This window comes from Aythya marila (assembly GCF_965140915.1).
Source record: "Aythya marila genome assembly, chromosome: 5".
Lineage (NCBI taxonomy): Eukaryota > Metazoa > Chordata > Aves > Anseriformes > Anatidae > Aythya > Aythya marila.
Window position 1 is genome coordinate 34,575,363 of NC_139046.1, and position 26,547 is coordinate 34,601,909.

At 39.8% G+C, this 26,547-nt stretch overlaps 1 protein-coding gene across 5 annotated transcripts in view; it reads left to right on the forward strand.

The window, feature by feature from the left end:
- The first annotated feature begins 9,872 nt into the window (after positions 1–9,872).
- MIDEAS (mitotic deacetylase associated SANT domain protein) overlaps positions 9,873–26,547 on the forward strand; it is a 52,521-nt gene continuing 35,846 nt past the window's right edge. For 2 of the 5 annotated variants that reach the window (XM_082762385.1, XM_082762383.1), the window contains exon 1: positions 9,873–10,019. The gene's annotated coding sequence lies outside the window, so the exon portion shown is untranslated. Of the gene's footprint in view, positions 10,020–10,617; positions 10,656–17,096; positions 17,118–26,547 lie in introns of those variants that run through there. The other 3 variants (XM_082762387.1, XM_082762386.1, XM_082762384.1) reach the window with 3 other exon arrangements.

Sequence of the window (26,547 nt, forward strand, 5' to 3'; positions counted from 1 at the left end):
GTGTTAAGGACTCTGGAGAGAAGGCTTGTGCATGTGATGAGATTTGTTTTGAAATAGGATTCTTCCAAGTAATTGCACGTGTGTTTGTTTCTTTAACTGCATTACCTCCATCACTATAAACCTTTGCTTTTGTGATGTTGCCTCAAATACATTGGTTCAGTACTGGATTAAATTATACTGTTCCATACAACGTAGGGATTTCAGATGCATCTGTCCTTGATTTTTTTCTTGGTAACTGATAAGAACAGAAGCTAGGCAGAAGGAGCTAGTCACTGCATTTCATGTTCAGAGGTTAGACCCCCTGCAAGTATTTTATATTCTTCTATTGCATCCCATGACCCATTTCTCAGTTAGCTGTGTTGTTTTCAGTCTTCTATAAACCAGTTTGTGGTAGAACAGCTTTCCGAGTTGCACTACTGATTGTCAGGCCCATGTAGCTTCATGTATGGACATATCTCAAAGCACAAAAATATGGAAAGGGGGCTGGAATGAGATTGCTCAGTATGTAAGGCATAAAACCTAGTGCTGTCACTTTTAATTCACATACCTTCAGCCAGTAACTGGACCTGCTAATTAGAGAACAGAGATGATTCTCAGTTTGACATTGTGTTTTTGTGGCTTTTGTAAGTTGTTACTTACAAGGACAGTGTGGTTGGAGTTAGGTGATCTTTAAGGTCCCTTCCAATCCAAGCCATTCTAAGTTGGGGGAAGGAAGCTGACAAAAGGAGAATAGGACAGGTGTGAACAAGGAGAGAAAAACTTCAGAAAAAAACCTTTCTTGCACTAGCATCACGTTATGCAGTGCTATTTCTGAAAAACAAGTAGTGCTTTATGAAAGAAGTCTGTGAAGACTTGTGAAGCCTCACGATAACCAAAAGCACACTTTTGGAGTTCTGCACAAGGTTTGCTTCAGAACTGCAGGATATTAGCAGAATGCTTCTTATCCATTCAGCATATGGACGTTCCCTTCCGGAATGCACTTGGTTGTTATCACTCAATTATTAACAGCTTGGCATCAGCAAATGAGCTGCTGTATTCCACTGGCCTGGAAATGAGAATTTGCAAAGACTTTCACCTGTTTCCTCTAAGGAAAAGAAGAGTGATCAGTGAGCACAACTGGCCTGGAAGGAATCAGTGGTGTCAGCGACTATTCTACAAAGCTGTGCTTGCCGTCTGTTATTATGGGTGGTAAAGTATTTTATTGGACATATGACACTCGGATGACCACTGTTTGACTCTCAGCTCAGCAACTGCAGGGTAACAATGGGGTCTGTCTTTCAGAGGCTGATTGACAGCGGGTAACTGGCAGGTCTGAGTCAGCTAAGCAATAGCTGCTTCAGATTGTAACTGCATGCTGTGTTACTCAGTGTGGCTGGTTGGCAGCAGTCAAGGTGCTATCTGATTTCTAAGCAATGCGTGAGGCTACCTAAATGACAGCATCTAAGGGCATTTGGGGGGATCACTTGTACATCTGCTGAGGAAATGAGATCTTGTTTGGATACCTTTCTTTCGTACTTCTTTGTGCATGTTTCTGTGGTTTAACATACGAGAGTACTAATGAGATAGTCATCAATGTGACTGTGCTGGGTAGTGGCTTTGCAAACACTGCAAAGTGTGTTAATTTTAAATAGAATGATGACTTGTATTTTCTCATGGTTCCCACGGCTACTTGTTGGAAGATGAAATGGCATGACATAATGTTGTTTGGGTGTCAGAGACATGAACGCGGGAAGCTGGAAAAATAGTGGCTGAGTGTCCACTGATGACTATCTAAGACTGAAGTTCATGCATCATGCATTATTGCAATTTTCACAAATGCTCTCCCAAAATATGTTCCTGTTTAACTCCATCTAATTTTGTATGTCCTTGTCAATTTTTCTGTGTGTCTCTGGTGCGACTAAGTTCCACCCTGCAATTACAAAGTCATCTTTTTTAGTGCATCGTGACAATGTTTTGATGTTAGGAGGTCTTCTTGTGGTTCTCTTTCTTGTCTTTAGTGTTGCTTTGAACCTGAGTGGGAAGAATATCTTCTACTGCTCAGCCACTCTGTGTTTTTCAAGAGCTAATCTTTCTCTAATCTAAAACCAGAGAAACCCACTGTCAGTACTACCATTACTTTCCATGGTATTGGAGGCCTCTCTGATACATATGAAGAAAGAGCAAAGAAACTAACTTACAATACCCGTAAGTGGAGGCTATGGTAAATCCAGCAGATATATAAAGCTAGAGCAAGTGTTCTTGCTTGGCATTTTGTTACCTTTTCCAATTTTTACCTTCACAGATCATGTGTATACCTGTGTGTGTTCTACCACAGGTCTAAGTTACATTAGCTTCTTGCAGTTGCCTTTGCTTTCTCGGTGCACTGTGGCTTTGAGGAGCTAGAGAATGCCCTGCAGGAGTACAGGAGAGAAGGAAGGAGCATGCATTTGCAAGGAAGGAATGGTACTACTAAGTTTCTGGGCAGGGAACGGTTTTAAGAGTACATACAAAATGCTTCATAAGTGCAAAGTGCCTAAGACGCATTGTAACAGGCTAGCAGTCTTGTGACAGCCATGAAAGCATGTGTTTGTTGACACTTTGTTAGCATTTTTTTGGTAGTTCAAATCATTAGTGGCTAATAAGAAGTAATATAGCCACATCCGTAGTTAGGAAGCATTTCTGCCATGGAATACCACATCCTAGCTAGGGCTACTGCCTTGAAATAGTAGGTTTTGCTCTTTGTAGATATTGAAAAACAGCTCTAGTTGTGCTTTGTACTTTGGGCATGAGTCTTTTTTAATTTCCCATTGACAAGGGAAAGAAAAAAAAAAAACAGATTCTACTGAAAAATAAGAAGGGGAATGAGGGGAAAGAAAAGGAAGTAAGAGAGGAAAATCCAAATGAGTTTTGTACTGACCAATATATAGAGAGGAACAGAACTAACTTTCTGTATTATCGAACATGCTATGTGCTATATAACAGATTTAAGAGCACAGCAGGGCACGAATTTGCATTGGAACATAACTTGAAGGACTGCCAAAATACATCCAGTGTGCAGGCATGAAAATCAGTATGATGTAACTTGCTTGTGAATCTTAGAAGAACAAAAAATGCACAGCACTTCACCAACTACCTTGCAGTATAACTGTGATGATAGTAAAACCTCTGCAGCCTGGTTTGTACCATTGTCAACTGCCAGCATGGGTAAGCAGGGAGTGTCAATAAAGAGGGATTAATGAGTGGAGAGGCAGCTAAGATCATCAAGGTATATAATCATGTGGTTTCACATTACCCTTAATATTTGGTACGTGTCTTGTCATATAAGTCTTACACATGTTGGTGTCTCCCATTGTGATGGATTTATATCCCCTTCCCTTTATATAATTTATTTATGGGATGGAATAGGAATGGAGTCCCCACTGAACAGTGCACCATATGCTAAATATGGAGCTTGATGGTAGGGAAGGGTTACTTTCTGATTTCCCCCTTGCTGCTGGATTTATACTGCATGTTTCAGTTTAATTGCAGTGGCACTGAGTCATTGTCACTACAGTGACACTACAGGCTGGTCGGGCTGAAAGCTCCTAGAATAATTGTCAGTGTCAAATGATTTGAAAAGGGCTCTGAGATTGGTACTTGTCAGCTACTGAAGCTCAGAAGTTCCCTGTTGATGTTCTCCATAAGAGATGACTTAAGGATGTGCTGCTGTATGTGTACATATATTTACCTACATATTCATAAACATGTGTTTATGAATTGTACCTTAAAAGTATACATAACAGAAATACTGAACATGGCTCCAAGTCCTGCAGATACTTTTATACCATGTGACGTTGATTACGAGTTGTTTCTTGATGTCTGTAGGGTAAATAATCTACTTACTTCTGTGGGCATAGAATTGTTACATTTTTGTAAAGATTTTAGCAAACTATCATCGCTAGTTTTTTCATTATTTGATAGAGGTTTTTTGTATGCAAAGGATAGATTGAATAGACTTCTTCAGGAATGGATACTATTTTTAATGATGCTTGACAACAGAAATGCTTTTTTACAAAATGCATTTAAATTTAAAAATGCATTGTGAGTTCCCTAATTTAAAAAAAAAATATCTGTAAAATGATGTGTTTGAAAGAACAGAAATACAAAGGACTCCTGTAACTCAGTTGCATTTCTGTTTTCTCTACCTAATGCCACTGTGAGGGAATGTGTGCAAAAATATTCTTAGCATAAACCTTCAGGATTGCTGTTTTATTCCTAGTCAGTAGCTGGGACAAACAGTGGGATGTGAGGAAATCTTAAATCCTTTTTCTTCTGACAGTTCCTATTAATGAGCTGGATAGTGTAGGAACTATTCAGGCAGTATAGAGCTTGTGACTTCCTGCACAAATAGAAATCCTTTTTATTCAAGATTAAAAAATAAATAGATCTTAGAGCTGAATGTTGGTAGTGCTCTCCATCCAAAGGAGAACAAGAGAGCATTGCCTTCATCCTGGTGTTCCTGTGAAGAACGTAACGTATGTGAAAATGAAATATGTTGAACCAAAGCAGATTAAGGTATTAAATAGACTAATTATCAATTTCAATAACTAATCTATCCTTCAATAATAAATTGGTCTACTCAGACTATTTCCTATTAAAGGAAGAGCCTAGATTGTCATCCATAAAAATAATTGCTGAGATGTAGCATGAAAGTTACATAAAGACAGAAGAATGTTCTGCCTCATTGTTCCTAATTCCAGTCTTCTTCTGTTACTACACTGAATTCAATGAAGCTGTGAATATTACCCTGCAGTAAATGTTCTCAATATTTGTTTTTCTTGGTGTGTTGTTGTTGGAGCCCTAAGCATATCTCCAAGGGCTCTGAGTGCTTCTGGGGGGTCTGTCTGCCTGGGCTCAAAGCCAACTTAAAGATAGCACAGCTAGGTGCCTTGGGGGGGAGGAAGATAGAGAAAGACTTAGTGGAAGTTACCCACAAAAATAAGCCTCTATGTGGACTTGTGCCTTATTTACTTGGGAGCTGCTTTAAGCTGGGACTCTTGCATGTGGCTACGTTGCAGCTGCGTTACAGCCATGCCTGGCCCTTGATCTTGACCCTCAAGTGCACACACAGCTTCTCCAAATGTTGTTTTTTCCTCAGTTACAAACAGGGAATGATGTTCCACAGACTATTGTTTTTAAAAGAAAAAATGTAGGTTTGTGGGAAAAGTGATAGTAAGCGCAGAAAGGCTGCAAAATATGTTTAAGGCTTCAACCTAGCAAAATTAGGAAGAAACTCTCAGTTTTTGGTTCAGCATGCCATATAATTGTGTATTTCATAAATACTTACACTATATTTTTTCACTATGGTGTCTGGGCTTCTTTCACTAGTGTTCGAGCAATGTGAATAACTTTCTTACATGTGGTTTCTGCTCTAAACCACCGTATCCCTCCTTTTCCCTCATGTAAGAAGGTCTCATCCTGGTTCTCAGAGAGTCAGTTCATGACACTTTAGGTGTTTATATATGTGTATATTTACACACGCTCCATAAACACGCGTTTCTCTCTAAGAAAATCAAAGAAGCTGATTCTTCTTCAACATTTAAACTTTCAGTTTTTAACTTCAGATATGAAGATTAAAATATTCGTCTCTTTTTTTTTTTTTTTCCAAACCCTTAAAAAATGCAAACCCTTTATTTTTAAACATTCTAATTATTGCAGTAAGTTTTTCAAGAGAAGTTGTATCCCAGAATAATATTTCAAATGCAGCATCTTGGGTAGTTTATTTTAGTTCTGACAAAGATGGGAAAAAGATATTAATATGGGGGAAATTCAAATTTCTTAGTAATAAACTCATCTTGTATAAAAAGAAAGAAAAACATCTTATAAGCATGTTCTCTTATAATAATGCTGATGAAAAGTGCTGGGAATAAGGAATTTTTGTTATTATTTTGTATTTATGCTGATGGTCTTCTACATTCTCAACTTGGAAATTAAAACCCTACCAACTCTAAATACATACAACGACCTGTTGTATTTCCTATTAGACTTAAAAATAAATAAATAAATAATAATAATAATAAAAACACTAGTATAGTTTAATTAAAGTTTCTCTTTTGTAAACTAAAGGGATTTGTTTCTTGAATTATAGAATTATTTGAGTTCAACACTGAATTCAGGCCGTGTTGCTTAGGGCTTTTGTTTGTGATTTTGTTTGTTTGCTTGTTTGTTTTTGTTTTTTATATCCAGTCAGGTATTGGGAAGTTCAAAGAAAGGAAATTCCACAATTTCCACAACCTCCTGTGGAAATGTGCTGTGTTGCTTCATTGTCTTCACTAGCTGATTGGAACGGCCACTGATTCTTCTTATGACCCCACACAGTAAAGAGCCTGACTTTGCCTTTTTTTTCTAGGTCTTCTAGGTAAAGATCTAGGCTTGTGGGTACTGGAAGACTGTTATTAAGTCTCCCCTACCTGTTTTCCTTTCCACACTAGACAGGTCCAGTTCCCTTAGCCTCTTCTCACAGGACATCTGCTTTAGCCCCTGACCATTTTTGCCTCTGCTGGCTCACATTTATCAACTGCTTTCTTGTACTGGAGTGCTCATAACTGGATGCAGTATTCCAGATGCAGTCTAACACATGCCAAGTAAAGGGAAATAATCATTTCCCTTTTCTGTTTTTTACCCCACTACCCATGAGTACTCCCAGCTCTTATTCAGTGGAGCTGAGTGGCCTGTCTGTCCCAGCCTGTGAAATGGCAAAGGGTTTGTCTGGCCAAAGTGCAGGGCTCTGCTCTGTGTTGAACTTCATGTGGTTCCTGTCAGTCTGCTCCTCTAGCCTGTCAAGAGGCAGCCCTGCCCTTGAGCATTGAATATATCTGTGGGATAAACAGTGCAGCTATTTTGTACTGGTTTATGCCATCACTTATTTTTGAAGAAAAATGCTGCATGCAATGGAAATTTCAATGTAATTAAGATGTTTTAGGCTTATTGGAATGTAAAACTCCTATTACAAAGAGTGTAATTATTTTCTTATAGCTATAGTGATGAGGGCTTTCATTTTATACCTAGTTTCAGGGAGAACGAATAGCTTCATGTTGGGTCACATAGTGCTGGAAGACTAGTCCCAACTATGACAGGAAGAAAGAGGATGGAACATTCTCTCTACTCCTGACTCGGTGAAAAGAGTGCCACCTACTGTGTATATCATCCAGTTTTGCAAAAAGAAGTATGTAAAGCATAGTCTTTAATCCAAATTCTGACTCACTGCAATCCAGTTTATTAATGATATGAGTCAATGGTGTTACAGCACAAGATGTGTCTGTACAAGCTAAAGAAACCTTAGATTTTATATTATGATAGCTAGGAGATCTAATATCCTGCTTTAATGTAGTAATAAAGTAATGACATACTAGGGAATATATGTGTACTAAATTTTGTTGCTGTAAAATTGATAGAAATGCAGCCTGCATGCAGTCTCAGCATATGTTGAAAAAAAAAAAAAAAAAGAAGGAAAAAAAAAAAAAAAGCTTAGCAAAAGCTGCTGCTGCAAGGAAGAAAATTGATGGCTGTTTCTGGAGATGTGAGGACCACATAGTGTGAGGAATGGAAAAAAATGAAGACTGTACAATGGCAGAATCTTTAGAAAGCACTTCATAAAACTTGATTATTGCTCAATAACATAAACAGTAGCATACTGCTCTATAAACACTCCTCATGCCACGGTGTCTTTGAAGTCTGATTCTTCTACTTCAGACATTTAAACTGGCTGGTGTACCTACAGGCTTGCCTGTATGTTTAGGAATTACCATGCCTTCCTATAGATCTTGCATCTTACAGTGTCTTTCAGCTTTGACCTTGTTACTATTTTGACTCTGGTTCAGTAAAGAATGGATTCCCATCTTCCTTATACATTATTCAGGAGACAAAGGATGACAATGTTAAGATGTCTCCTAGACAAGGATAGAAAGCATACTCCCTGCTCTGCGCAATGTTAGCATCTGTAGCCAGATGATGACGTTTCTGCCATTGTCTGCTGCTATTACGTGATTATGTATTGTGAAACGTGAGATGCTGCTCATCATTTCACTTCCCAAACTCTAAACAGGTGAAGTATGATACGCATTTGTTCTGGCTGGAAGGAAGGGCTACACTTTGCTGTTACAACATGATTTACAGTCATGGCAGACTTCCCTCGCCCCAGTGGAAGTTGAGATAAGCAGTTTCAATCTTATCAATATCTGATGTGTTTCACGGAGAACACTGATTGCTTAATGTCTTGTAACAGAGAAGGAAACAACTTCAGTTTATGGAATTTGTCCTTTTAGTCTTTATTAGAGCAATTTAAACTGGTGGGTTGTATGCCTTTGACTTCAGTTTTGGTCATTATACATGTATGTTTGATTACTTTGAGTTTGCTTTACGTATTAGGTAATTAGTGAACAGTTGTGATCACATATATAGTTATTAACTTACTGCTCCTATCTGTTCAGGAGTTTAGAAGAGTAAGTGTATTAATGGTTATAAAGAAGAGTTTTCCTTGAACATACGATTGGGCCAGCACTACATCAAATGCTGCCTTTGATTGTGAAAGAAAAAAAAAAACCTTCACCAAAAGTACCTCTGGCTACTATTTTGCTCCTCACCTCCATGTCTCATTGTTATTCTCTGCACCATGACAGGAAAAGATTGGGTGTGGTAATTAGACTTCTGACCTGGGACTCATCAGAGAAACCTGGTTATGCATCAGATACGCTTTGTAGTCATGGGTAAGTCACTTCTCCGGGCTCCCTTTTCCATGCATCTTCCAGCTTCCCTGGTAAAAAGTTCTGCACAGAAGCCAGGAACTATTGTGAAAGAAACGCAAACCAGAGTAAGCAGTGCAAAAATATTGTTAATCTATTTCACTCTGGTGAAATATGCATGGTAGAAGTGAAGCTGCCCTGCTGGTCTGGAAAAGGTGCACCAACCTGCGTGTGCTGCATGATCTAAGGCTGCATGGAGGTAAACGTGGCCGTGCGCACGTTGGGGGAAAAATGCTTGGTATTGTCGTGCTGCTTGGCACATTTCACTAAATAAGAGCCTAATCTTTGAGTGCTGTCTAAATGTTATTTTCTCAAAGTTTTCTTGATGGCTAATGAACTCAAGTATCGGTGGCAGTCTACAGGGGGAGCAGTGACGAAGCAGCTGCTTTATTTCCTGCCTTAAGAGGAGCAGTGTGCCTGCGTTTGCCAGCACACTTTTTTTATTTTCAGACCAACACGAGAGGAAGCCATATTCCAGTAGACGAGCTGAGCGTTTTTAAAAACCTCAGCAGCACCGCAGTGCATGCTCTACGTGGAAAGAACGACTTTCTTCTGAAAATCAATTTCAGATGCGTGCTAAGCAGCCACCAGCACAGAGGAAACCTACAGATTTGTGTTAGGTACAAATCCTTTCCCTCTTCCCCGTTTTTTCCACTGCTTTACAGCTCTTCCTGAAGAGCAAAATGACCATAAAAGGGGAGAGAAAACAACATGTTTTCTCCTGCTACCAGAGGTTTCTTAACAACCAAGTCCTTTTAGGGTCTGCCTGCCTGTTTTCCCCTCGGCGCAGGCCAGGACGCCAGGCAGCGCCGGGCTCGGGGCGGCGAGGCTGCAAGTTTGGCCAGGTGCTGAAGGCGGCTCTGCAGTGCTCCCCTCGCCAAACAGCGCTGCAGCCTCTCCCCGCTCCTTACTTTTTGGGGCTTTCCGGGGCTTTCCAGCCCTTCCCGGCAAGCAGCAGCAGCAGCAGCCGAGCTGCGGGCAGGGGCCCGGGCCCGGCGGGGAGCTGGGCTGCGGCGGGAGGAGGAGGAGGAGGAGGAAGGCGGGAGGAGGAGGAGTTGAGGAGCCCGGGCCCGGGAGCCTCCCCGCTTACCGCACTAGGAAGTGACGCTTTCCCTGAGTCCCGGAGAGAAAGAAACAAAGTTTTTTTTGTTGTTGTTGTTGCTGCTGTTGGGGTTTTTCTCTCGTCGCCGGCCCTCCTTGCCCTCTCCGCCAGCTGCAGCCCCGCGTCCCCGCGGGCGGCCGCCGCGCCTGGCTGCGCAGGTGAGAAGCGCCCCTCGGTGCCTCAGCCGCGGGCCGCTGTGCTGAGCGCGGTTTGCTTCCGTTTCCCTGCCATTTTGGCGAGGGGGGGCTGTGTGTGTGTGTGCGTGTGTGCGTGTGTGTGCTCCCTTCCCGGGGCTTCTTGTTTCGGGGCCGCAGCATGAGGCGGCCGAGCCCCTGCGGCGGTGACAGGGGGGCCGGGGCACCGCTCGCCGCCCGCTGCGGGGCCAGGCTCGGGGCTCGGCCCGGTGCTCCTGCAGGGCTCTCCCGATGTGCCTGCGGCCGGCCGAGCTGCCCAGCGGGGCTCCTCGGGGTTCCTCGGGGGTCGGGGGCTCAGCCCGGCCGGGCTTGGGCTTTTTTGGGGTTTTCCCTTCGAGCCGGGGCAGCTCCGCGTGTGCCCGGGGCTGCGGGCGCAGCGCGCTGGGCTCCAGGCGCCCGTCGAGGCGCAGCGGCTGGGTTTGCACGGATTGTGTTTCTCGGCTGGGATTTATGCAACGGAGGGGGGTGGGGAGGAATTTATTAGATAATTTCTGAAAGTCCCGTGCTCCCGAACGTACAGCTCTTGCTCTGGCAGCAGCTGAAAAGGACGGATTCTTTGCAGTTTACCAGTAAAAGCCGACAATACGCCCACGCACGTATGTGAGTGTCTTATATAATACTTACGGGTTTTTTAACAGGCGTAAGCAGGATTTATTTTTGGTTTGTAAAGTCGTGTGTGGTTGCAGCCTTCGGAACTAAAGAAATGTTCTTTGCTCGACAGAGATTTACTTGGCTGCCGCTTGAAAACAGAGAGCTTCTTTTTGATAATAGCCAAAATAATTGGATTTCCTCCTGACCAGGTTTCGAGTGCACTGGAAGGGCTCTCCGTACCGGAGCAAGCAGTAGGCATTCAAGGGAGGGGAAGAGAGAAAAGAAATGTCCTAATGCAGAGACTGATATTAGGTTGTTTAGAGGGCGAGACTGCAGTTCCACGCAGCAACAGCAGCAGCTTTATGACTGTGTGTAATTACAGCGTGATTGCATAGGACAGCATTGTTGGAACGAATACGTATACACAGGCTATTGTGCAAGATTTCTGTACTGAACAAAACCTGGATTTGCATTGCAGATGGTAAAATGAGAATATATTCTGTATTGAACTGCCATGTTCCTCTTTGACTTTACCGAAGAATTAGAAGGGAGGGGAAGGAGAAGTGGAGCGAGGCTTATCATAGAAGTCACAGATGAAATATTCAGCAGAAACGCCACCTGTAGTGTCCAAAATCACAGCATACACAGAAAGCTTGTTCGTGTTTCTGAAGTGATTATGCAGCAAGTGAGAAGCAGTCAGATTTGCTAATAGCCCTGCAAGTTTAGTGTAATTCCTGCTCTGATCTAATTCCTTGTATGCGGGTGTGGAGAAAAATGCCTGTGTTAAAATAAGCAACTGCAGTTCAGCTATCTTGCCTGGAAATGGAGAGAAAAACACTGGGTAGAGTTTCTGTGTCAGCACATAGAAAATACAAGGTTGAAAGGAATACTAGACAAAGCATAAGTTTTGAACGTGTGGTTTAAAGTGCAATGATTTTTGTGAAGAGCAGCATGTTGTTCGGTGATCTTGCACTGCTGGCTGATAGGACAAGGCATTGGAAGTGTGCCACGGACACTAGTAGCAAGCTTTTTGACTAAGACTTTGGCAGATCAAAATTATGGGTGAAGCTCTTCTGAATACAACTGAAGGTACCTAAGGTTTGTTTTTCAAAGGTGCTGGCTACCTGTAATTTTGTATCCATTTGGAAATTGGCCTTTCCAAGATTAGAGGCAATTTTCTGGAAATGTTATATTTAATTGTCTTTGCTGAGGACTTAATGCTGAAGTCTTGTTTTGAACATTGTGCTGGAAAGTACTATAAAAATGTAAAGCTGCTTTAAAATTTCTTGGTGTTACGCTAGAACATGTTATTTTAGTTGAACTTGCAGATCGTCTTACTGTTGTTAGTTTCCTTAGATTGTTAACGCAACGCTTCATGTAAAATGCATATAACTTTGTTAATGAAGAGCATGGTGAAATGCTGAAGCATTTTTTGTTTGTTTATTTTTTTACTCTAGCGAGTGGCTAATTAACCCCAGCACTAGACCTACCACATGACAAACTTAGTTTCATAGTGATTCGTCTGTAAGTTTATTGCAGCATTTCATTTAACCCAAAATTAGCAAATATACTCTAGTCTGTGCATTGCTGTGGTGTTCTATCTGTAGATATTTTTCTTTGTGTTGTTCTTGACTGATGTCATAGTTGGTGTTCTAATATCAGTCTCTTCTGGGGAAAACAGGAACAGTGCTTAAGGATTCCTTGAATCATTGTGGTAGTGATGCAACAGTCATTCCTTATGTTGTCTTTTGCTTTGCACAGCCTAGGTGGTGGGAGAAAATGTTTTAGACCAGGATTCTTTGGACTTACGTGCATGGAGCATGTAACTTTTGTCTGTGAGTTGTCCTGTGGTACTCGGGGCAATTAGTCATACCCATACGTTTATTGCATATTAGCAAAAGGAAGGAGTAGCTGTGCTAGCCTTTAACCCACCAAGGCGCATGAGAGTAGCGGTGATAAGAAATGATGTCTGGGGCACGGTATGAGCCATGCTTGTTCCAGGGGTTAATTTATACTTTTACTTTTTATTTCTTATTGCCACCCATATGTGGTAGCTGCAGAACTGCAGAAGATATTGTCGAGCCTGTTGTCTCTCCTGTGATGCTCTTATGTCAAGCTGCCAGGCAGTCCTTCGCGGTGCCTCGGATGGAGGACCTGCAGCCCTTCTTTAGAAGCAGCCACCTTGGTGATGGTAGCAGTGGGTGGGGTGTGGGGAAAGGAGAGGGGCTTGGACACATAAGGAGACAAGTGGCTGCCGTGAATCAGAATGGGAGTCTGCCTAGCCTGCGGTCCCATCTCCAAAGGTGGGTGCGGTTTCAATACGCTTTAGTAATTCTGGAGGAGTTTCTGCTCAAGAAACTTATCTGGTATTTCCTTGAGCTCAGGTAAACATTTAACAGCTACTTTTGTGACCAAATCATGGAATGAGAATACTGAAAGGACTTGTACCAGGTCTAACCAACTATCTTGGTTGTTTCCTTTGTCTTTAAAGAAAAAAAAAAGGTTTTCTGTTTTTTCAAGGTGTTGCATTAAATTACAGTTTCTGCTAAAATGAAATGTAATAAATGTGCATGTTATTTCCAGTGCAGTTACTTCTATTCTAAGTAACATAAAGGGAGAGAAGAAACTGCTTTTCTCAGAGTGCTCAACATACAAAATGCTGGGGGGTGGGAGGTGGAAGGCAGGCGCTCTGGTGGTGAGGTTTTGCAACACGTGTCCAGAAAGCTGGCAAATTCTGGCACAGGCAAGCCAAGGCTAATGAGTCAGCTTCCAAATGGAAGACTTGTCACCGAGCAATTTGTAAATGGGAGGGCTGTACTGCTAATTCAAGGAAATATCATCCTTAGCACCTCCCCTAATAATTGGAATAGTGTGGCACAGAGCTATCTGTCAGAGGGGAGTTGTTCGTGCTTTGAGTCATGCGTTCCCTCTAGTGTGATTTCAGCATTCAAACCAGCAAATCCCTGTCGTGCGATATAGGTCCCGAAAGAGGTGGTTGCTCAAGTAATAATTTAAATTTTTGTAGTTGCATACCAGCAGCTTGCATGCCGCGTGGAAGCTCCTTGGCAGCTACAGTAGCTCCCAGTGCACAAATGGCATGTGTTTCCAGCATGAGGCTGCTCAATAGGCACTGCACAGCGTTTTGCATAACTTCTGTTTCTGAGTGGTCTCCAACTGTAGCCCTTCTAGAGTGCTCTGCTGATCAACTCTAGCAGCTGAAAAATACACAGACTGTTATCAGAAAAAGCTGTCTACTTCCCCCTGGAAAGAAAAAAAAAAAAAGTGAATGTGTGCTTTTTGCCAGGAGCTAATGTTCAAGTGTTTAGGAGCAAATGGGGATGCGGCAATAAATCTCACTATTTAATTGTTTGTTTTTCTGCATTGACGCTTTGTATCAAGTTTGGTGCAACTTCATCACCAGGCCTGAATTAATGTAATTCACTAATCTGTATTTAGCCTGAAAGATATACAGATATTCTTCGGATTTGCATCTCTTAAGAAATGAATGGTCTTTTTAATGCACAAATTACTTGAATGCATCTTGATGTGTTGACAGCTGGTGTTGATTAAGAAGTTAAAAACTGGGAAAACCTAGATTTGAAGGGGATGGTGGCAGAGTGTTTAGTATTTTTGTTGTTTTCTTAAAGGCATCCTGAAAGGTTTGCAGCAAAACATGGAATAACATTTTCCCTTGTAGTCTTTGGATATTTAGAATTAAATTTGCAGTCCTATATTGTTTGATTTGAATTGTTTTAATCCTCAGCAGTACTTAAATGACTGAAGCAATGAACTGTGAAGCAGTTCTGGTATCTGTTTTTAATTACATTTTGCTGATTATTTTACTTATCCATTGTGTGTTCAGTGTTGGCATATAAAGAGGTAGCAAGTGAAATTAAATCAGTATTTGTGTCTTATTTCTTTCTTGCAATGTATCTTCTCACCTGAAAGTTGTTTCTCAGTTTCTTGGCCTTCCTCATCGTAGTTTACTAGTAGGAGAGGTTATAATTGAATAATATGTATGGTACATCCTCTTATCATGTTTTTCTGATTTTTTGAAATAAATTTGTATGTTTGTGTACATACACAAACTGTTCAGTTACACACCCTTAAATTTCTCATCATCTTATAGTTGTTTCCCTGAGAACAAAGGTTTATTTTTTCTGCGATGTTAGAGGGTACCATTTGTAAAGGACTACTCTTTCAAGCTTGAGTATCATGCTATTTTTTATCTTAATCTATTGTTTAATTGGTTTGGGTATTGTTAGAGCTATAGTGACCAAGACATGCATTAGTTTTGATGGCAGTTGTTGTTCTTATCTTTTTATCAAGGGCTTTTAACTGAGAAGTCTTCAGAAATACTGATTTGGCTTTGCAGTTTGGTTGTGGTACAGAGTTGAATGGTTGACTCCCAGCTACCAGATCAGCTGCATCACTTCAGTGTGGGTAAACTGGAATCTGTTCTCTGAAGCTACGTGTTGTGGGGCACTAGACCTGCTGAAATGCTCCTCATCTTGGCTGTGGTGTGCATTGTGATGGAGTCTCAAGTTGCAACTAGCTGCAAAATTCTGAATAATCTCCAGATTGCCGTGGTAGGGTTTGTACGGTGAAAGTACATTTTCTCTGGTTCCCAGGTTGCTTGAGGATGTTGTGCAATTTCAAATTCTGCATAATCACGTACACTTAGGTGTGCAAACTTAATCTGCTATTTTTGTGCATACTTAGGATTCCTTGGGCATCTCCTTTTATACTCCTGCATCTGTTTCTTAGCAATCTGTGATAAGTTATGTTAGAGTTTTATAATAATGTGAGTCAACTGTTCTTGCAGTTTTGCAGTATCCTTAACCATGCAGATTCTTGATCCTTTAGATCATTGAAAAGTAAAGTAAAACGAAGTGCCATGTGTTAAAAATACTCTTGGGATTTTGTTTCTTCCTATGTAATGTATTGTTCATACTTCCAAGCACTTCCTGAAAGAAGAGTTTGCTCTGTTTATGGGAAATTACTACACTTGGGTGGAGAAGAATTTATCAAGCCTTTTCCTATTTTGAAATTGATTTTATACCACTTCAGAACAGAATCCCAGCGCTGCCAAATTCCTGGTGTGAATTTGGCAAAAGAGAAAGAGAGCCACAGCCCTAAGGCATTCTGATTGCTATAGTAGATTCCAATGATGAGAATTTAGCATGCCAAAAACTCGTGTATGTGAAACTGGCACAGAAATCTGACTGCCACTATGGGTTCGTTTCATTTCATGACTTAGAAAATTCCAAGTTGAAATACTGTCTCAAATCTTTTTTTGACAAGCTCTAGATGTTATCCTGCATAAGACATGCTAAATTTTACGAATATTTGTGAGGTAATTGTTATTATGTTGAATTAAAAATACAAATTTATTTGGAATATGTATTGGAAATTATTATTTTAAAATTATTGGAAAATATATTTTTTAAATATGTAGCATGAGTATATCATATAGTCTTTCTACAAACATATTGGTTTAACAAGTATGTTTTAAGGAATGTTGAGATGCCAGTGAAGAAATATATGAATGCTATAAATCAAAGTTACGAATTAAAAGTGTTACTGTTGAGCATTCTTCTTATAGTTTAAGCTGACCTCCTTGGGTATTTGGAAAGTCTTTTGCACATTAAGGGTATTGTTGCAAGTGAACATTTGTGCAAAATATTGCTTTTGATTATGGTCTTCATTTTTCTAATTTAATTTCAGTATTTAAGCGGTCTTTGTTACAATGATTTTTTTTAAAATATGCAGGAATGCGAAATACACTTAAGAAACTTCTTTCCTACTTGAGTATAAGAACAATTTTGACTCCTTACCTTTTGGCTTTAATGCTATTCATTCTTTGGCAAATGTGAAATATTTCAGGTATGTACTAGCTCACTTTTTTTTTTTTTTTGCTAGTAATGTTATTTATTTCTGTAGAATATGTACTTATACTTTTTTTTTTTTTCTCCTATAGAAATAATGTCATAAAAATGCTCTTTTACTGCCTAAAAATATAAAAAGAAGAATGTGGAACTGCTTGCAACTAATTTTAAATTTTAATTGGAGATTCAAGGAGTAAATATCTGACATATTGAGGTATTAAAAAACTAGGAAGTTTGGAATAAGTGATACTGTGCTTAGGTAGTATACTTAAGTGAATAATGGGCTGCCTCACAGCAAACAAAAATTGCATTCAGTGCTTGATATTTTTTCTTTAAAAAAAATGAACAAATCTTATCTGGATGAGCTTAATGACTTTTTTCATTTGCAGTATAAATAAACCTAGTTATCTTACTATTACAAACAGAGGAAATTAACATACAAAGAGCTTTGTTGACAAAGGAAATAAAATGCGGATTTGAATCCTTGACTTGTAAAATTTTCTTCTACAGATGGATGAGCTCTTAAATATTAACAACAACTGTTAATAAATTGCACACGGAAAGATTCAGTTTCCTCATTCAGGTAACCTGTCCTGGCATTTTAAATGAGCCTGCCTGCCTGCTTGCACGTGTATTCAAAGGTGCAGGGTTTTTGTTGGGTTGTTTAAGTATGTATTTGTTAAATTGTACAGCACAGGAAACAAAACAAAAACTTGGGCAGACTGCTTATGAGGAAGCAAGGCCTCTCTCCAACAGGGGCAATAGAGCAAGATTAGAGACCTTTCACCAGGCTTCAGGTTGCACAGCTGATTTCTAATGAGTTTATGAATTTCTCCACAAGGCACTTCTGTCAGAGGTGTCATTAGGCAAGTAAGAGACCAAAGGCAGTGCCCAAATGCTTGTCAACATCAACAATTGCTTGACCTTGTGCACTGGGATGTTTTCTTAAAGGGACGTTATAGCTGAGATTGGAAGTTGATAGGAAAAGAGCCATGTTAGCAAGTTCTTCTTTTGTGCTGACTACAGTGCTGGGTTTGGGTGACGTTGAACAGCAAACAAGAAAACTCAGTATTCAAACCGGTTCACACATGACTCAGCCAAAGGGCAGTAATGGCACTGATGTTGACAGCAACTCTTTGTTGTCTAATGCAGAAAAATAACTTCTTAAGGAACAAAATTTTCAGGTTTTCTATGGTCTTGTGAAAAATTTGAGCGGAAATCTACTAATGAATGTCTGTGAGAGTAATTCAGATCTTTGTGAGATAGGATGCTTCTCCTGCTCTTCACATCATGAGTGCTAATAAAAAAAAAAGAAGAAGACAGCACCTAATTCTCAAGCTACATGGTATAGGTAAATCTACAGCTGCACTATTTTTCTTTCAGATTCCGAACCAATATGATTTTACTGCTTCTTTTCACCATTTTAGTTTGAATAGTATGTAAGAAAGTTGTGGATTGTGCTTAGGTTTTTGAATGATCTATAGGTGTCCCTTTTGTCGAAAGCCCATTTGAGGATGTGATCTGCTAGTGACAGTTGCAGTGCAGTGACTTGGTCTGTACAAGTAGTTCTTATGGAGGTCCGTTTGCAGGAATACAGCCTAGAAATAGAAGTTAAGGGCTGCTTTCTAATGTATTAATTAGGTTAAAATGCTCAAGATGCCACAGTCATACCTTTACCAAGGAGTCAGTGTTTAGCCTTTAATAATGTGAAGTAAAATCTTAGATGCAGTCTCTTTTATTAGCCTGAAGTGCTTTTATTTTTTTACCTCCTAGTTAACGATAGGTGGCTGGGGGACAGGGGGGGTTTATGATTTCATTTAGACTTCTGTCTGTCTACAGATGCAACAAGCTGCCTATACTGAAACTGAAACACTGAACAGCAAGAAACATGTACTTGGAACTTAGCCTTGCTCTTTGCCCTGACGCAGAATACCATAAGGTCTTCCAGTCATGGAATTTGCTGGATCTAATATGTGAGCCTACGCTTAACGTTTACAAGCTATTGGGCAACTATGGGATAACTATGAGCAAAGATACAAAGGCACAGTTGAAAGAGAAGGCAAAAAAAAAAAAAAAAAAAAAAGCTCTGTACAGGGAGGAAGTGTCTGATGCCATAGCACATGCAGCAAAACTGTTTCCAGCTTTCTCCTTTTCTTGCAGTCTCACTGCTGACAGGTAATTTACATTCTTTGTACCTTATCATCCTCATTTTAAGGTGGTGTAGTTGCCTTCCTGAGAGCCTAGCAAAGGGGCTACAGAGCTGTGGTCTGACCTACCAAGTAGTGGCACAGCGTCACCAGTAGGGATGAAAGTTCTGCCCCGCCACAGAGGAGCTAATTGTTGGGGTGTCCTTAGGGGAATGTCTGATACGTGGGTCTGAATTCTCATCTCCTGTGTCCGGGTGATTGTTTTGTCAGCAGGGTTTGTGCAGGAGGTCACCTGTACAAAACAGCAGCACCTAAACCTTAGGTAGAATAGCGACCTGTTTTTCACTCATGTGCGTGTTCACATATATGCATCCTCTGTGGATCCTTTGCGTTGTGAAGATGAAGAAAACTTTAACTTTTACTCAGTTTTGCTGTCTGCTAAAAAGTATGTTTAAGAAAACAGTTCCTTCTAAGTGACTTGATTTGTGAGAGAAAAGCACGCTTTGGAGGTGGAATGGTGTTCTGTGTTTAGTGACAGCTGTAACTGAGTTATTGCAAGTGACAGGATTTGCTTGGGAAATTGCTCTAGATGAAGTGTAGAATGCCAGGGTGTTTTCAAGTACTGCTCTGAGCCGTACAGTTTGGATGCATGGAGGGAATGTGAAAATCTATTGACATCTTTAGTTACTCAACTAGTTTATTTTTGGGTGCTGATGAATTGGCAGGACATAGTGACCCTGTCTGAAGGAGAAAAGTGTAATGACTTTGAATGCAGGAAACTTAGTGAATATTTTATGGAGTTCCTTGCTACTATTTCTTTGTTCCAGCTTTAACAATGATTAACTCTTTGCTTTCCCAGTGAATATTTTTGCATGGTGTCAGTATGTTTTCATGGAAATATGATACTGCTCTGCAAACAACAAATTGCGCAATGCATAATATAATAGATTTGAAGACTTTGAGGCTATCCTCTTTGAAAAAGAGAGGAAACTGTTTAGGTGATAGGCTGCTATTTTGTGACCCCTTACGTTAAAACCTTCCTAGGGAATAGTTGTAGCATGGATTTGAAATTGGCCTTGGGCAGAAACTGCCGTGAAGTGGAAGGGATATAGCAATCTTGCACGTGCTATTGGGTTGCAAACAACTAAGGAGCTGAGAGGAGTACTTTGTTATGCACAAAAGCACAACTGTATGTTGTGTGAGGTTGATACTCATTTGCTCTATGTGGCTATACAGACCACAGCAAACAGGGTTGAAAACTGACAGTAACAACTGCAAAGTCTTTCGGAAACTTTGCCCTTCCTATCATAAGTTTTCTGCACGTGACTGCCTTGCACACAATTATTACCACTTAGCATAACACATAAGAAAGACTGTGAACAAGAAAGCTTCCTCGAAGTGTGTTCCTCGTAGCTGCTGCTACTACTATAATCCTGTTATAGAGAGCTGATACACGGTCATAACTGAGGAGTTTATTCTGGAAGAAAGTTGGATTTCTTTTGGCCTTTGATGTTCTGTACCCCTACGCTGTCAAATCCTCAACTATGTTTTCTGTTTAAACAAAATTGGTTTATTGTTGGAAATAAGTTACTTCAAAGTTTATTGCACTTAGTGTTACTTGCTGTTGTCTTGCTGAAAAGTTAAAGCTGCATTCATTACTCTTAATCACTCCATATCCCTTTATTCATACAATTCACTTGTGGTCTCTCAGCAGCAGTGCAGATTTTCTTACAAATGCTGAATTTTGAGATTTTCTTACAAATGCTGAATTTTGAGAACAGATGAATTACCAGTCACTTTGAAGGGAAAGAGGCACTGATTTGATTTTTCTGTTAACACGAACAGTTTAAAACAGCTTAAGAAAAAGCAAAAGTTAATACTTGGCTTGCTAATGGGATTCCTAGAGTCAATATTACTTTAAACGTGACTTCTTCCTTACCCCTTTTTTATAAATATGAACAATTTTTTTTTTTTCCTTTTAGTAAGCATTCTGAAATGATTCCAAAAAGTTCATATGATACATGCAGAATAATGTCAACTGTCAGTTTATTTGTTCAGCAACAGCCCTTTATTATCATTAAATACAGTTGCTGGAAAAATGTCTTTAGTCTCACATCTTAATTGAAGGCAGTGATATTAATTTTAAGTTGTTTTTTTGTTTTTGTTTTTGTTTTTTTTTTCTGAAATGTTTATTAGATTTCAGTACCCTCAGTGCTATTTTTTTAACTTAACTTTAATAAATCTATAATTTACTCATTTGTCTGGCATTTTAGATGAGCTGTATTCCTGGATGCCTTTACACGCACTGCAGGACCGTGCAGGAATCCATGGTTATGCTGTTAATTTCAGTCTGTCACCTCGCCTGTCTTTGCAGGGTGTTTAGTGCCTGCCCGGGGCAGGTGGTGGGGCCTAAGTTACTGGAGAGAGCCCTGCAAGTCCCAGCAGCCACAGGCACAGGTCACGGCATGCAGACTGCCAGGTGCCTGGTGTTGAGGGCATCCTGTGCTTCCTGACCCCTGAGAGTGGTGAGTTCAGCTGCGGGGTGGACAGAACCCCTTTGAGAGATACTGTTTCTTCAGGCTAGGACTTGGGCTCTTGTTCAGCAGCTGATGCATTTCATTGGGAAACATAACATCAAAAAAGCATGCTTTTAGATTCCAAGTGGCTTTGGAGCAGCTGTACTACAGCTAAACAAATATAACCCTCTGTAAGAGGAAACAACTTTTCTACCAGATATATGCACAGATGGATTGTAATCATACTGAGGCCAGTGTTTGCCTCAACAAGAGAAAAAACTTCTTAGAGGAGAGCTATAAATGGAAATTTGTGCTTACATTAGCCTGCAGCAGCAATTTGAGAATAATTCCACAAGATGCCTAGTAGGAACCAGATAGGCATCTTAGGGAGTTTGAAAAATTGAAGTTAGGGAGATACAGGCCATGACATACAACTGGAATGTACATTACAATTAACTGGTCCACAGATGCCTACCCAAATGTATTTTGAATATAAAAAAGGATTGTTTTTTTTTGTTTTTCTTCCAAAAAATGCAAATTTGGAAGAGATTTAGTCATTACAGATATACTTCCTAAAATATTTGATGATAAATAGAGCAAAGTGCAGAGCTAAAATTATATTGTACTGCACTTATGAGAGCTATTGCAGAAGATAGGATTCTTCAGGAAGGAATTATGATGCTTAAGTAGTGGATCTGGTATAATTTTTTTTGTCTTTAATGAACACATTAATGAAGTATTCTTCACTACTTCAAATACTGAGACAATGAAGTGGGTATTCTTATTTCTAATGGGATTCTGTTTTGAAAAAGCAACTTCAAATTTAAAGCAGACATGGAAATTAAAACAACACCCTTCTGTGTCTTAAAATAAATGGATTGTATCTCCTGATACAGTGCCAGTGTCCAGAGGAAGCCTCGGGGCCACGTGATGGAGTCGCATGCCTTAAAGACTAATAAATGACTTTAAGCTGGTACATACATTTGCAATTGTACACCTTTCTTTCTTTTTGGGGGGAGGAAAAAAAAAATAAGGAAGAGGTGTTCAGTGATCAGTTTTAAGCGTGGAGGTTTTCCAGAGAGCCTGGGAAGGATGCAGCGCTGTTTTTGCAGTGCATGTTCCCTGAGGTCTGTGCAGCAGAAGAGACCACAGCAGTTCTCTGGCAGAAGTTGCTGTGCTCTGCTGCAGGCCAGTTTTCCACAACTCTCAGCAAGTTGGTCACCACAGATTGTTCTTTCCGCATGTCAATTTTGTGTACAAAACTACATCAGGAAATTGAAGCCAAAATTCAGGAATTGGAAGGTTAAGCATTTCCCTTGTCTTTTTGCATCTGTATGCAATTTGTTTAGGATTTTTGTGTGGGGGAGGAGGGAAGAGTGTTAACTACTTACAAATGCACATCTCATTCCTCCCCAGAATGATTGTGGAAATCATTTCCGGCAGATTTAGTGAAACAGCTACATCCTTCTCAGTAGTAGAGACTGTTGTAAATACACAGATTAGCAAGGAGCAGGGAGGATATTATTGCAGAATTATTGCTTCTCCATAATGAACAGGAAAAGAGCATGTTCGTGTTCTGCTGATGAATGTTTTACTATTGCAGCTAGGAAAGCAAATATCCTTACTGCTGTGGACTTTACCTTAAACTATTTATTTAACGACCACCAGAAGTGTCACTTTACTTGCTTAAGATATAAAAGACTTTAAAAGTTGGAATGTGGTAAGCAATTTCCTTTTTTAACATTAGAGTTGCAGATATGCTTATTTTAGAATTTGACTAGGGAGCTAGTGAAACGATACTGGAAATTGAGCAACTGGCAGCTGTTTTTTTTTTTCGTTTTTTTTTTTTCTCCTTGCTACTGCTGCCGGGAAAACCCCAAACTTTAAATCCAATGTCAATGATTGCTGGGGGGAGGTATTGTGTATGATTTTTTTCAGTATTTCCAAGCATTTGTAACAAATCTTTCAAATTATTAACAGTTTCTATAGTGATAATGGAGAAATTTTGCACAATATTCTTTACATATCTGAAAAAAGTGTATATTCCTCTTCATGAAGCAAATATCTGTATAAAAATAAAGTGTATATATTAATATAAATGAAATGCATGGGAAAAACCTTTATTTCTTTAAGTGAGGGAGATAAAGAGCATAATTAAAATTAAATATAACTTTTTATTGGTTATAGCTGTTTTATGTCCAAGTCTGTCCTATTACAGTCAGATAAGGTAGAAGTAAAAAAATAAATAAAAAATAAAAAGTACACAATTGTGGGAAGCTACTTAAAAATCAAAGCGACAAGTTCTTACAGCTGCATAATTGTATGGGTGGTTCTCGTCTTTTGAAATAGTTTGTCTTATTTACCACGGTATTTTGTGGTACTAAGTGTATTTAACTGGAAAGCATCCTGTTCTAGCAAATGGACAAAATGTACTGGGAATGTAGGTGTAAGAGGGAGTGCATCTGCAGACTAATACGCTTACGGCTTCAGAAAAGAGGTATTTCATTCTTCCTCCTAGTTATCTTCTCACCTTTCTCTCACGTTGGCTTCCTACATGTTCCTACATGTTAAAACAGGAATAGAAATGAAGCATTGTACTTGGTCTCAATCTAAAAATTGGAAGTGATAAATTCTTCAGCCCTGAAGAAGCCCAGAAGCCGTGGGCCTCTGAAACTGCTTGATGAAGAAATCCCTGTCTCTGCACAGATGCTGGTGTGAAGCTTGATGCCAACTCCAGAACCGTGCATCTCGCAGAAGGTCAGCTGAAGATACCTGAAAAGTAGAAATCTCATTAGTTAAAGCAAAGCTATATGTTTATATGAACGTAGCCTGCTACATATAGGATCTGCGTAAATTTGGAAGCCTCTGTCATCTGATTTTTTTTTCTTAATAGTCTTACATACAGGTAGCTATGCATGATTTTGTTGTTGTTGATGTTCAGTTGTCTGGTTGGGCGGTACTTTGATTTGGCATGTCTCATCTGCGAGGGAGCCTTTCATGCTGATTTGAGATTTTTAATAAGGATGAGAGAATAAAGCCGAGAATATAAGTAGAGAGAGACTTAGGAACAGAATTGACACATCTTAATCTACCGTAATAGGCGAATTTCATCACACTTATGTCCAAATTATTACTTGTTCTTTCTTTCTAAGTAATGCCGTGACTTAACATTCCTCATGCATAACTCTCAAGGCTTTTTTTTTTTTTTTTTTTTTTTTTGTGAACAGCTGCTGTAAATGCATAGCTTTTCATGGAAAGGGGAAAAAGAAGACTTGCACTTTCCTCTCGTGTTTGTGTTTAAACCCTTTTCCCTATTTTTTTTTTTCCATACAGTGATACTTCCTTGAATCTCACAACCAAATGCCTGTGAAAGTGAGGGTCTCACTGACCTTTCCTGTTACAGCAGAGGCTGTTCTGCCTTCCTCCCAAAATCACCACAAGCTTCACTTTTAGCTTCTTTGAGGCTGGGGTTAAGCAAAACTCTTGGAGAACTGAGGAGGTGGGTGCTCATCCCTGCAAGGGTGCAGCTCCTTTGTGCAGGCAACGTGAGGGCTTGGAAGCTCATTTGTGGCACCTCAGATGAGGTGGCTGGAGACAAAGAACGATCTTCTTTCCCCTTGGAGAGGTTGGCAGGAAAGAGGTTGTGAAGACAGGAGGATTATGTTGTTCGTGATAGTTGCTAAAAGTAAAAGTCTTGCAGGATTTCAGAGCTCCCTTTCCTTTTTTTAATCCTTGGACTTCCAAGTGTGCTTTTATGGTCATGGTGATCATAGGTAATTTAAATAGATGAAAAAAATATGTGAAAGAGAATGAACTTACAGGTATAAATCAATCAATTTCCTTCTTTCTTCATTTTAACTCATTTCTGCATGCAGAGACGGTTGTGAGGAGTTTATTCAGCACTGTCACCTAAGCCCTAGACAAAATTACTCTTAACGTCACACTTGCAGCTGAATAGGTCTGCCTGGTATTCCTGAATTGCTGCTGTGTGTGTGTCCTGGGCACTAATACAGCCAAGGCGAGCATATCACTATGCATATATGGCTTAGAGATGACAGCTCTAATAAAAGCCAGAAAAATATTCTTAGATCCATGATAAACCTGCATTGACTGCTATATATTACTAATATAATCTTGAATGTATTATTATGCATGGCAGTTCACAGAATCTTACGGGCAGACTGAAATAGAAATATTTCAGGTGGATTTCATATGTGCTTTAGCCAACCTGAGGATGGGATTTCAAACTGAATAAGAGATTAAAGATGATTAAAAGGGTAGGGCAGTAGCTTGAGACTTGCAAGTCCCAAGTTTGGCTCCCTGTTCTGCTGTAGCCATCTTCAGACAAGTCATTTCTTAGCCTCTCTCTGACTTACTCCTCTTCAATAAAAAGGGAATAATAGTTCCCTCCTTTGCTGAGGCGTTGCCAGAGTAAGTGCATTAAAGAGTATGTGGTGGTGTTATACTGTGTTTATGGGGCCGTGCACCTGCATAAAATAGAAAATGTTGTAATTCAGTTTCTGTACTACAGCATAAGAAAAGAAGCCATGGACAATGAAAAGAAGCCACGGACAATAAGGGGATTATACCTGACTAGTGTTGTCATTTTCCTAAATATGTAAATAAAACACTCAGTTCAATTTACAGAAATGCCCTTCGCCTTAACGTGCAGTTTCAGGCAGAGCTTTTGGACTGCACCCCAGCATTGCAGAACACTGTACCTGCTCTGAGTATTGGTTAGAGATATCTAGTATGATGTTGCCATATATACTAATGTTAAAGCTTTCCTACAGATATGGGTGGGTGGCCTTTTATGTGTTTTAGAAGACATTATAATTTTATATCAAAATAGCTTTAATATTTACACGAAGGTGGGGAGAGTTCTAGAGGATATTTTAAGTAGTAGTGTTCTGTACTTGTTTCTGGATTTTAGTGCATCTGATCAAAATGGAGATGCTTTACCTGACATCTTGCAAATACAGTCTGTAGTTGCACAGTATGAAGGAGTGAACAGAGGACAAAACTGAGATCAAGAAATTCCAAGAGAGTGATCTTTTTATTGGCTAATTGCTGGCTACCCTTCAGTGCAAAACAGTCTCTCTGTTTACCTATTGAAAATACAGAATGTTGCATGTTATGTACGGGATGAGGTTGGGTGAATTGGTGTTAACGTATTGCTTTTGCCATTGCAAAGTAGTATATATAAACAATAAGTAGTCCAATAACTGCAAGTTTGTTTGTGGGCAAGTTCCTTTTACTGCTTTCCTCAAACTAAAGATGTAAAATTGAAAAATGTAAATGTAAAATTGAAAATGTTTTTCTGCCTCGATTGAATCGTAGCTCCCAGACA